The sequence below is a fragment of the Mustela nigripes genome, chromosome 2, assembly GCF_022355385.1.
Source record: "Mustela nigripes isolate SB6536 chromosome 2, MUSNIG.SB6536, whole genome shotgun sequence".
Taxonomy (NCBI): Eukaryota; Metazoa; Chordata; class Mammalia; order Carnivora; family Mustelidae; genus Mustela; species Mustela nigripes.
Window position 1 is genome coordinate 123922049 of NC_081558.1, and position 11563 is coordinate 123933611.

Here is an 11563-nt window from a genome sequence, read left to right on the forward strand (position 1 = left end):
CTCTCTCTGCCTGCTTCTCTGCCTACTTATGATCTCTGTCTGTCCAAAAAAAAAAAAAAGTTTATTTATTTTTTTAGTAATCTCTACACCCAGTGTGGGGCTCAAACTCATGACCCTGAGATCACGAATTGCACACTTTACCGCTCCACCGAGTCAGCTAGGTGCCCCGAGTAGGAACATTTTAATGTTCTGTTTTGGAATGTAAATTGGGTGTACCGGTAAGACTCTACCCTGTGTCATTTGAGATCGTTTTTATTTTTTTATTTTTTAAAGATTTTATTTATTAATTTGACAGAGAGAAATCACAAGTAGACGGAGAGGCAGCCAGAGAGAGAGAGAGAGAGAGAGAGAGAGAGGGAAGCAGGCTCTCTGCTCAGCAGAGAGCCCGATGCGGGACTCGATCCCAGGACTCTGAGATCATGACCTGAGCCGAAGGCAGCGGCTTAACCCACTGAGCCACCCAGGCGCCCCTGAGATCGTTTTTAAAACCGTATCTGAATGTAGACTCTTCTAAGAACCAGGATTGGGGGGGGGGGGGGTGGCCCAGCACCAGTGGAGAGAGTAGGAGGTAGAGAGAGAGAGAAGTGTGTGGTACAGAGTGGGGGGGGGGGGTAGTAAGAGGATCACAGTGCATGGGGGCTCTTCCTCTGGTCAAAAGCCATGGAGGCAGCAGTGTGATAGCAGGATGGGGAGGTTAGGGCGGAAGTACTAGGAAATTCTCAAGAACTGTAGAGATCTCCTGCAGGGAGCTCATTTTTGGCTATTTTGGAATAAAAAGGTGAAGTTAGGTACATAAGAGATTAAGCAAACATTGAGACATGTCTTTTGTAATGCCACAAAATATTTGCATAGGCAATTATTTTAATCGCACTGGAATAAGACTGACTTGCCTTTCCTAGCATAGACACAAAGATTCATTAGCTGAATGTGAACTCATTGAGGAAGCAACAAACTCACCTTCTATTTTCATATGGCTTAGCAAAATAAATCATCTTTCTGCACTACTCATCTTCGAGTCCCTGTTTCTGTTGGTCTCCAGAGTGATTATTCCATAGCTTTTTAAAGATGGTGTAGAGCTGGGTTACTGGGTAGAACATAAGGGTGAACTGCTGAAGGTTTTTTTTAAGGTGGAGAGAAAGTTTCCACCACCTGCTTTCTCCTCTGTAAGCCCAATCCTAGAAAGTCTAGGAAACTCCAAGCTGCTTTGGTTTCCTGCACACACAAAGCTCTCTGTTAATAAGTCAGTTTGTAGCTTGGCCTGTCAATGGAGAGAAAAAATAGCAACATGATAGAGGACAATGGAGACCTGCAACTTCTTTTCTTTTCCTTCCTTCCTTCCTTCCTTCCTTCCATTCCTCCTTTCCTTCTTCCTTCCTTTCTTTAAAATTTTATTTTTAAGTAATGTCTGCACCTAACTTGAACCCAAGATCAAGGGTCTCATACTCCTTTGAGCCAGCCAGGTGCCCCAAGACCTACAACTTGTTCTCAAACAACTTGGGCCATAAACATTAAAATAAGCTGAATATATATTTGTTATATATTGTATTATATATATGTATATGCACAATGTACATTATATATGTATACATGGTTATGTCTATATATGTTCAAGACTGATAAATCTAAATTTAAAGTTGTTAAATTAGTGTTCAACTCTTCAAGTTTGCAAAGTTTCAAAATAAAGTGTGTGTAGGAGAAACAGTAAAGAGGTTATAATCAGAACACAAATGTTAAATTTTAAGAGATTTAAAAAAAAAAAGATTTTATTTATTTATTTGAGAGAGAGCAAGCATAAGCATGGGGAGCAACAGGCCGAGGAGGAAATAGACTCCCTGATGAGCCAGGAGCCTAATGCGGGACTTGATCCCAGGACCCCGGGATTATGACCTGAGCTGAAAGCAGATACTTAACCAACTGAGCCACGCAGGAGCGCGTAAAGAGATTATTATCTTTAAATTATACAGTATTATGCAATGTTATACAGTACCTAGTTTAGGGCTTTGAACTTAGAAAGATTCACCAATTTTTTGAATAGCTCAGATTAAACTACTTTTCACCCCACTGAAATAGTATCCATCATTTTACCCTTGACTGGAGGTGGAGGGAAGGGAAGATGTACTGTCCCTCACATTCTCTGTGTGATGTGTGCTCCATGGGCCAGCAGTGTCTCCATCCCTGGGAGTTCGTTAGAGATGCAGAGTATCACTCTAGCGCTAGACCCACTAAAGCAGAATCTGATTCATATGCACCTGAGTTTTGTCCCTGTTAGAATAAAAATGAGCTAAAGCCATTTACGTGCATTAAGTATCTCAACAGTTGTTTTTAAGTCAATGTAACATTTATAGCCAAAAAGCTTTCTTAGGATTAATCTTTGTCTTTGCCCACACTTAAAAGAGAAATGTTTTTCTAATCAAATATAAGGAGCTTATTTCTTCAAAACTTTTTAAAAAAGTTGTGGGTGATAGTGATTTCCACTTGTGAGCTAAATACCTCCCACAGTCATTCTGATCATAGTGACAGAACATTTTTAGATTATAGGTCATATAAACTAAAGGTTTCTTTAGCCCTGGAAAATACTATCCTAAAATAGAAAATGATACCAATTAGAATGGTTTAGTTTTAAAAATATAAAACTATGCCGTGGGTTGTAAAAGTTTGCCGAAAGGTCTTCTTGACATTTTTAATTCTCTTCCTAGTAGTCCGTTAACTAGAGACAATTTAAAAGTAGTTTGCTGAGAGTTCAAGAGTTTAGAAATGTTCCCTCTCATCCCTTTTCTTATTCTGCTGGCTGTGCTACCATGGCTAAAGAAAAGGAGAGGAAAAAGGGCCTTCTCCTACATTCTGCAGGCTCTAGTCAGGGTTGATCTGTGATCTCTGCTTCAGGAGGAAGATCAGAGATGCAGATGTACTTGTGACTTTGGAGGTTTTTGTGGAGTCCTTGTTAGGATGAAAACTGTGGACCTTCTTCTGGATAAATATGTCCAGTGTAATTATTAAACTTTAAAAATGCCAAAAGAAAAAGAAAAAAAGAACACAAAAAACCTCACATTTGGAGCCTTGCATCTGGAAGCCTTTTTCTCCCCTTAGGAAATATTTGTGGCTCTTTGTTCCTGTCAAGGAGGAAAACGTGCTTGTAAATTTCACCCAGGAGAAAGCATATCTTTGCATCCACCACATCAGGAAGGAATAGATACAATCCCACAAACATATGCCAAAATCTCCAGAAATTTGACCAAAGGCTGGGAGGGAGGGGGTGGGAAGGGAAACGGGGTGGAATTCTGCAAGAAAAGCAACCCAGCCTGGCAGAAAATTTCAGCAAGGAAGTTGTATGTGCCAACCTTGGCCTCAAAGAAAAATACTCCACCCTCTTAAAGCTGCTAAGATGGCAAGGAAGGCAGTGCCTTCACTGGCCATCCAGATCTCCCTGGACAAATGGAAGCCTCCAAGAGAAGCCAAAGCAAGCTTTTCCCCACACACTGGACATACATCTATATGCACGGAGACCCGTCCTGTGTGTCAGGCAGCTACGTGCTTTGTGAAAGGAGCCAGCAAAACCATTCCAAGGTTTCTCTGACTGCCTATTTCTGGGTGCCTGAGATTCAACCATTAATGCTTCTTTCCTTTAGAGTCAGCATTATACTTACCCTAAAGTTTCCTCACAATGTTAACCAACCCTAGTGTAGGGGGGCATTGTAGAGTTCCAGGCAAAGCTCTTTCATATCAAAACTCGAGTTCTCACTCCTAGTACAGAGACCCCTGAGGCAACAAATGAGAAAGGGTGATTTTCTAGCAGTGCTTCCTTTGTTCCTGCTGCCCACTCTTCCTTCTTCCTGCTTCTTAAGAGGCGTGTGAACTGTTTTGACACAACACAAGGTAATTTACTCTCCAGGTGAGACGGATGGGAAGAACTGAGATTAGACAGTTCACTCTCTGCATTGTTTGTTTTCCAACTATGAGGATGGGCTCGCCTAGAATTCCTTAGAGCTGCCCCACCATGACCAGAATTCAAGACTGTCAAAGTGGTTTCCCCCATTTTGGGGGGCAAAACCACTTCTTGAATAGGGGCCTCTGGATGTCAACTGTGGCCTTATCAGTTACGGACAGAGTCGCACCTTGGGTTAGAGAGGCGTGCCAATCACCCTGAATATTTTAAAAGTCCTCCCTCACAAGCTCTGCAATTAGAATACTTTATACTTAAATGCTTCCTGAGGTGAAACCCTGTACTTCAACCACAAGAATCAAGGGGAGCATTTATTGCATTAGTCTTCAAAAACCACCCTTACAATTCATTAAATGTTACCTTGAATATTTAATTCCTACCATACATAACTTTAACCATCGCTTCAGAACAAATCGTTTTCTTTTTTTAAGATTTTATTTATTTATTTGAGAAAGAGAGAGAACTTGAGCAGTGGGGAGGGGAAGAGGGAGAGGGAAACCCCCCACTGAGTACAGAGCCCTGTGTGGGGCTCGATCCCATGACCCTAGATTGTGACCTGAGCCGAAGGCAGACGCATAATCACTTAACTGACTGAGCCACTCAGGTGCCCCGAAACAACTTGTTTTCATTACCAGGCTTAATGAACATCTCCTGTTGCCAGAATCACAGTGGCCCTCTGAAGGAAGTTTTGAATATTACCTCAGTAATACGAGAAAGAGCTCAGCACTTAGAGGTGAACTGGGGAACCTCTGCTTTGATGGTTCTGCACTCTCAGAGTTGGAGATGAGTCCTGTCCCTGTGAGACAGGTGCACACACACTCGCCTCATGCCGTCTTAAGCTGGGAAGTCTGAGTGGCACTGATTCATACTTCCTGGTTTGTATTTCGGCTTCCGAGGCTCCTGACCTCAGGTTTCTGCAGTGTGCCAAACAGGAACTATCTCTGACATCAAGCTGGGATGGCAGTGGAACATTTGAAAAGCATCTAGGACTCTTGAGAAAACCTCCCTCTGCATTGCGCCTTTGGCCCCGATCGCCTCCTGCAGTCTTCTCTTCCTCTCCTGGGAGGTCTTCCTCCCTTCTGAGGTACCTCCACTGACCTGTACTGGTGCCCCTTCCCCCTGAAACCCACACTGTGTTCCATAGTCTTTAGAGACCACTCCCCTTGCCTCAACCACCTGCCCCTTCCCCTTTCCCCGCCCTTGCCCCCAACTCAACTTCTGTTCTAGTTCTTCCTTACAAGCAATATTATAACTGCCAATATTTTTTGGTGCTTGCAGTTTACAAAATGTAGATAATTATGCTGAGCACAAACAACCCAGTCAGGATGGCATAATTATCTGCATTGGGCATAAGAACAAATGTAAGGTTCAGACTGTAGAATCATTGATGGATTCATGTCATTCTGCTCTACCTGCTGGGCTCCCACCACCAACCGTGCAGGCTCTGTGACTACCGGGGCCATGGCATCTTCTGTACCTTATGCTATTCGGGCTTCCCAGCGTGGGCCAATGGCTCAAAAAAGACATGAGAAAGCTTCTTTCTTGGGGTTCCATTTTCTGAAGTCCATACATACATGTACTTCATGGATTGTAGGAATCTGTGATTCCTAAGTTTCAATGTCATCTCTGGTTTATCATCCCATGACAGCTCACTCCTACTAGAGATTATCCAATATCTCCTCAATCATTTTAAGGCAATTGTATTCATTAGAGAAGGCAGCATCTGGGCCAAGGTGAAGGTTTAGATTGGGTGGAGTGAATGGGCCGCCTGGGTTCCCACCCTGAACAAGTCTTCACTCTGGGCCATTCGAGAGGCATAAGGACAAAAGGGTCTCCTTGATGCAGACACCTGGGAAGGAAGTGGGGAGAAGGATGGGGAAGGAATCCTGGGACCTCTTTCCAGTCTGAGCATGGAGAAAATGGGCCAGGAACAGATATTGGGGCCTTGCCTTCCCAAATAACTTCCTGAGGCTCATGACTCAGGTAATGTTGGAACTGGCGGGAAAGATGTAAGGGAGAGGTGTGGAGAAAGGCATCTCCAAATTTTGATGGAAAGAGCCAGTGAGTTGGGGGAAATCAAAGGGGGGAGACAAACCATGGGAGACTGTGGACTCTGAGAGACAAACTGAGGGTTTTGGAGGGGAGAGGTGTGGGGGGGTGGGTAAGCCTAGTGGTGGGTATTGTGGAGGGCATGTATTGCATGGAGCACTGGGTGTGGTGCATAAACAACGAATCTTGGAACACCGAAAAAAAAAAAAAAAATAAAAATATATATATATATATAAAATTTAAAAAAAAGAAAGGAAAGAGCCAGCCTTCTTGCAGAGGGAAACTTAAAGAAAGCCCAGCACATTTGTGCCTTTGAGGGAAGCAGCTGGAAGGGGCATGAAAGCAGCTCTCCCCGAGGGAGCAGAAGGTATGGCTCTGAATTCTGGAGGCCTGCGAGGGACACCCAGGAGAGGCATCCTACACTCCCACAAAAATAACTTAGGGTCTTCTTCAGGTGGGGAAAACCTAGGTCTTGAAGCTATAGAGGAGGGAGCTATCAATGGTAATATGGTCACAGGGACCTCTACCACCACGATGAGCCAGCTCCTGGGATGCTCAAGTACAAATATGGACGAATCTCAACATAAATTCTGGCTAACCTTCCAGTTTTTCATAAACACTATAGCAACTGCATGGTCCCAATAACAGTTCCCCTCTCCCTCTCTCTCTCTCTCATACACACACACACACACACACACACAGTACTTGTCCACATAGTACAGCAGTTACAGGTAAACGTTCCTTGAGAACTTCCTACCACGGACTGCCAGCTTTCTCAGCACCCTCAGGCCAAAGATGGAGCAGTGCGTGGGCCAGCCCATCCTGCCCTGCCCCCGGCCTCCTAACCGCTGACAAAGTCCCTGGTGGAACACAGGCACTTAGGCGGGAGGCAGCACTTGACTCCTCCCGTCGAGAACTGAGACAAAGAAAATGAGGGGAAAGTGAATTTTCTCCAACTGTATTTCCTCATTCTTCTTCTCCATGGAGGCTGTATGTCCAGTCGAACACGTGGCTGTGGGAAAGAGCAGATGCCCTGGAACTCAGCCAACCGGATGGACTTCTTCACCCGGAAGTACCTCCGGCAGAGAGGACCGACCAATGGGAAGACCGAGAGCTCGGACTGTGGTTGTGGGGGAGGGGGCAGCTTGCCGCTAAGAACTCTGGGTTGGGACTGTTCCAGTGACTCCTGTGTGACCTGGGGCCAATTATTTAACCTCGGTGACCCTCCCTTTCTCACCTGCAAATTGCGGAGTGTGTGACTACCTCATAAAGTTGGTATGAGAACGAAATGACAAGACCCATTGCTCCTGGCACATTTCATGCACTCAATGAATGTCACTAATTCATATCAACTGTGGGTGTTTTTGATGCACTTGTGTTTGTTTATACCTGAGCTGGCATTGTTTTTTAAGGAATACTGATCTTCCTTTAGTTAGAAGTGGAGTTTTTGTTTGTTTTGTTTTCCTGAGGATTCTTATCTTTGGCAGGTCTAAGGACCCCCCTCCCCAACTCATTTTTGACTTGGTGGGTGGGTGGGGGGGTCCCTGCTTGGAGCTTTTTGTGCAAGGACGTATATTACAGTACTTATCACAGGGCATTTGAATGGTCTTTTTGTCTCCCGCACTAAATTCTGGATTGCTGGGGCAACTGGGTGGCTCCCTTAAGAGGCCAACTCCTGATTTCCGCCCAGGTCTTGGTCTCAGGATCCTGGGATGGAGCCCCTGCTGTGGTTGGTCCAGCCTGCACTTAGCTAGGTGTCTGCTTGGGATTCTCTCTCTTCCTCTCCCTTTGCCCCTCCCCCGTAGGGATCGAGGGCTTGTAGCAGTAGGTGCTTTCTCTCTCTCTCTCTCCCAAATAAATAAATAAATCTTAAAAAAAAAAAATCTGGATTGCTTGAGGGTGGGTGGCTTTGTTCCTGGAACCCAGTATTTAGTGGGCTTTCACCAAATACTTGTTAGCTAAGTGTAGAATAGATACTGTTATCTAAAAGGAATTTTGATTAACAAGGAGATCAAAGCCTCAGAAAACCTACCCTACCATATATATCAGAATATAAGCATCCCAGGCTCAAGTTGAGTGTGGGGCCAAGACAAAGAGGTAGGGCCCAAGTTTTCCTCCTCCAGCAAGAGTGGCTGACGCCTGAGACTGTCCTTTCAACCATTAGGTTGATCTGGAAGGTGGTCTTTCAGTCTCAGTCTATTTTCCAAAGAACAAGTAGCAGCCTTTGGTACTGCTTTATAGAAAACAAAGGACTTCCACCAAGGAATTGTAGCTACAGTAAGGAATTGAACTTGACTCCTTCCTCTGCAACTGATTTTCCTTTCAGATTTTACATCCTCCCCTCCGCTCTGTTCCTATAACCCTGGCTTTAGTTCAATTCCTTGCCATTTCTTGCCTGAATTAGTCAGTCACCAGGCTGGTTTATTGGTCTTTTCCATCCCATCCCCGTCTCCATAATGCTTCTGAGGTGAGTTAGAACAGATCTGTCCTTGTTCCCTCTCCCTCCCTCACTTGTCAGTATTCTCGGTCTATCTGCTCCCCCACTGCTCCCTCAATAAAGTCTGAAATGCCCCCCTGAGGCTCCCTAACCTTTCCAAGGGGGGGGGGGTGTCTCTGCTTTCTGCCCATTTTCTGCTTCTCCAGGACTTTCCCCACTCCCCTCTTCCCTGAATCTCCAGACATACTAAACTACAGGATGTTCCAGGGAAGTCCCCTTTCTCAAGTGCATGGTTTCATGCCCTCTAGAGAGTAATCTTTGTTTGCCACACCCTTCAATTGTTAGATACAAGGAGATACCCAGAACTGTCCTCCACCAGGGCAGTAATCATATTGGATTGCAACGAACTAATGGCCGAAATCATGCAGCTCGCTTCCATTCATTCATTCATTCATTCATTCTCTTTTTCAGTGTTGTCGTGCGCTTGCCAGCCCTCTTCAGTGCTAGAGATACAGGTGCCCATAAATAAGCCAGGAAAAAATCCTGCTGTCATGGAATTTGCATTCTAATGGAAGAAAATGAACAATAAATATATGAACAATTTATTTTCCAATAAAAACATGGTACAAATCTTTGAAGGAAATAAATTGTGTTGATTAGCTAGCATTGTGGATATGTGAGTGGAAGTCAGGGAAGCCGTCTCTGAGGGAGGTGATATTCGAGTAGAGTCCAGAAGCATAATGAGAGGAGAACTACTCACAGAACTGGGGATGGATCATGGGCCCCCAAGGAAAGACTGAGCTTAGCATGCCGGAGGAAGGAGAGAGGCCACTGTCCCTGGAGCATAGCATGAACCCCCAACAGATGGCGTTTCCTTGAGATCCTGGACAGAACCTCATACCTTACCATAATCATATGCTCTAGGCTGGTACCCAAGATGCTAATAAGTACTTGAATGAATAGATATGATTTTGAAATCATATTTTCTTTGGTATTTCACACCGAAAGCTAGTTTTTAGAGCTTTTATCTAAGAACTATAGTGAAATATTCTTCCCTCCCAGCTTTATTGAGATATAACTGACATATAATATTGCATAAACCACGTGGTGTACAACGTGATGATTTGATATATCAGTTACCACAACAAGGTTAGTTAATATATCCATCACCTTATATAGTTATCTTTTTTTTTCTATTTTTGTCATGGGAACATTTAAGATTTTCCCAGTTAGCAAATTTCGAGGATACAATATAATGCTGTTAACTATAGTCACTATACTGTGTATTAGATCCTCCAAACTTATTCATCTTATAATTGAAAGTTTGTATGCCTTTGACCAACATCTTCCCATTTCCCCCCAATGTTCAACCACTAGCAACCACCATTCTGGTCTCTTTCTATGAGTCTGACTTTTTAAAATTCCATGTATGAAGTGTACTATTTTTATTTTTAAAGATTTTATTTATTTATTTGACAGAGATCACAAGTAGGCGGAGAGGCAGGCAGAGAGAGAGGAGGAAGCAGGTTCCCCGCTGAGCAGAGAGCCCGATGTGGGGCTCGATCCCAAGACCCTGAGATCATGACCTGAGCCGAAGGCAGCAGCTTAACCACCTAGACACCCAGGCACCCCTGAAGAGTACTTTTTAAAACTGCCTATATATTAGAGTAATATACTCTTCAGGAGAAATTCCCATTGAGGATCAAGGAGAAAAAAGTAATTATTGAGGAACAAGTCTGAAAACTCTTCCAGAAAGATGCTCAGTTGGGGAAAATTCTTTTTTTTTTTTTTTTTTTTTTTAAAGATTTTATTTATTTATTTGACAGAGAGAAATTACAAGTACACTGAGAGGCAGGCAGAGAGAGAGAGGAAGGGAAGCAGGCTCCCTGCTGAGCAGAGAGCCCGATGTGGGACTCGATCCCAGGACCCTGAGATCATGACCTGAGCCGAAGGCAGCGGCTTAACCCACTGAGCCACCCAGGCGCCCGGGGAAAATTCTTTAAAATAAAAATCACAGAATTGGAGGGAGAAGTTGGTTTCTCTTAGAAAAATTCTGCTTCAGAAGGAGGGATCCTTCAGGAAATAAAAACATTGGCTGCCACGGAAATGAAGGAATAAGCAGGCTACAAATATTCAAGACCTTGTGAAGCTGGGGTGGGGTGGGATTAGGACGTTCCTATGAATCTCTATGTAGTAGTGAGTGATGATACAGAATTAATATCTTACTATGGAAAGATCACAAGGAGTTTGACTGCTGAGAAGACAACTTAAAAAGGATGTGGTTAAGAGATAATAGAGCCTTTTTTTTTTTTTTTAATTCACATACTTCACAACGCTTGGTTTGTTTGTTTGTTTGTTTGTTTTGGATCTCTCAGGGCTAAGGGCTTTCCTAACCATTCTCAGGAGTTTTTGTTTGTTCCTGTATTTTGGCAATCCATCTATTTATACTGATAAGAAGAACTATCTAACTAGCCAGGTGAGTAAAATGCATTTTAACCCCAGGGTGATTTTATCCCCTAGTTGCGCAGACCAGGCACTACTAGACCAGGTAACAATCTTCTCTAAAAGGAAAAGCAACACAGAATATAGTCCAGAAAAGAAACCACAAACAACTCCCAAGAATGAGACTAATGGCTAATTCAATGACTTAATAATATGCTGTTTTTAAAAGACCAGATTTGTCTTTATTCACAACAAAGTCATTAAAGTAAACTTATCTGACACCAAGATTATGAAGTATTTCTTTAGATGGAGGATGTAGCCTTTTCGGAGTGTGAGTACGACGGGAGTCCCAGCCTGAGTCTAAGAAACTCTTGACTTTGGAGGGGAGGGGAGAATGAGTGCGTCTAGGTGGTCGTCACTTAGAGCTCACTCCAGGCCCAAACTCCACTGGAATTGTGTCCAAGCCACGTAGAGAGAGAAAGAGGGAGCAGGGTTATCAGAAAGAAAAACCACGAGGAGCTTTATTTAAAAACATGACGCCGGGCACCTGGGTGGCTCAGTGGGTTGGGCCTCTGCTTTTGGCTCAGGTCATGGTCTCAGGGTCCTGGGATTCAGCCCCACCTCGGGCTCTCTGCTCGGCAGGAAGCCTGCTTCCTCCTCTCTCTCTGCCTACTTGTGATCTCTGTCTGTCAAAT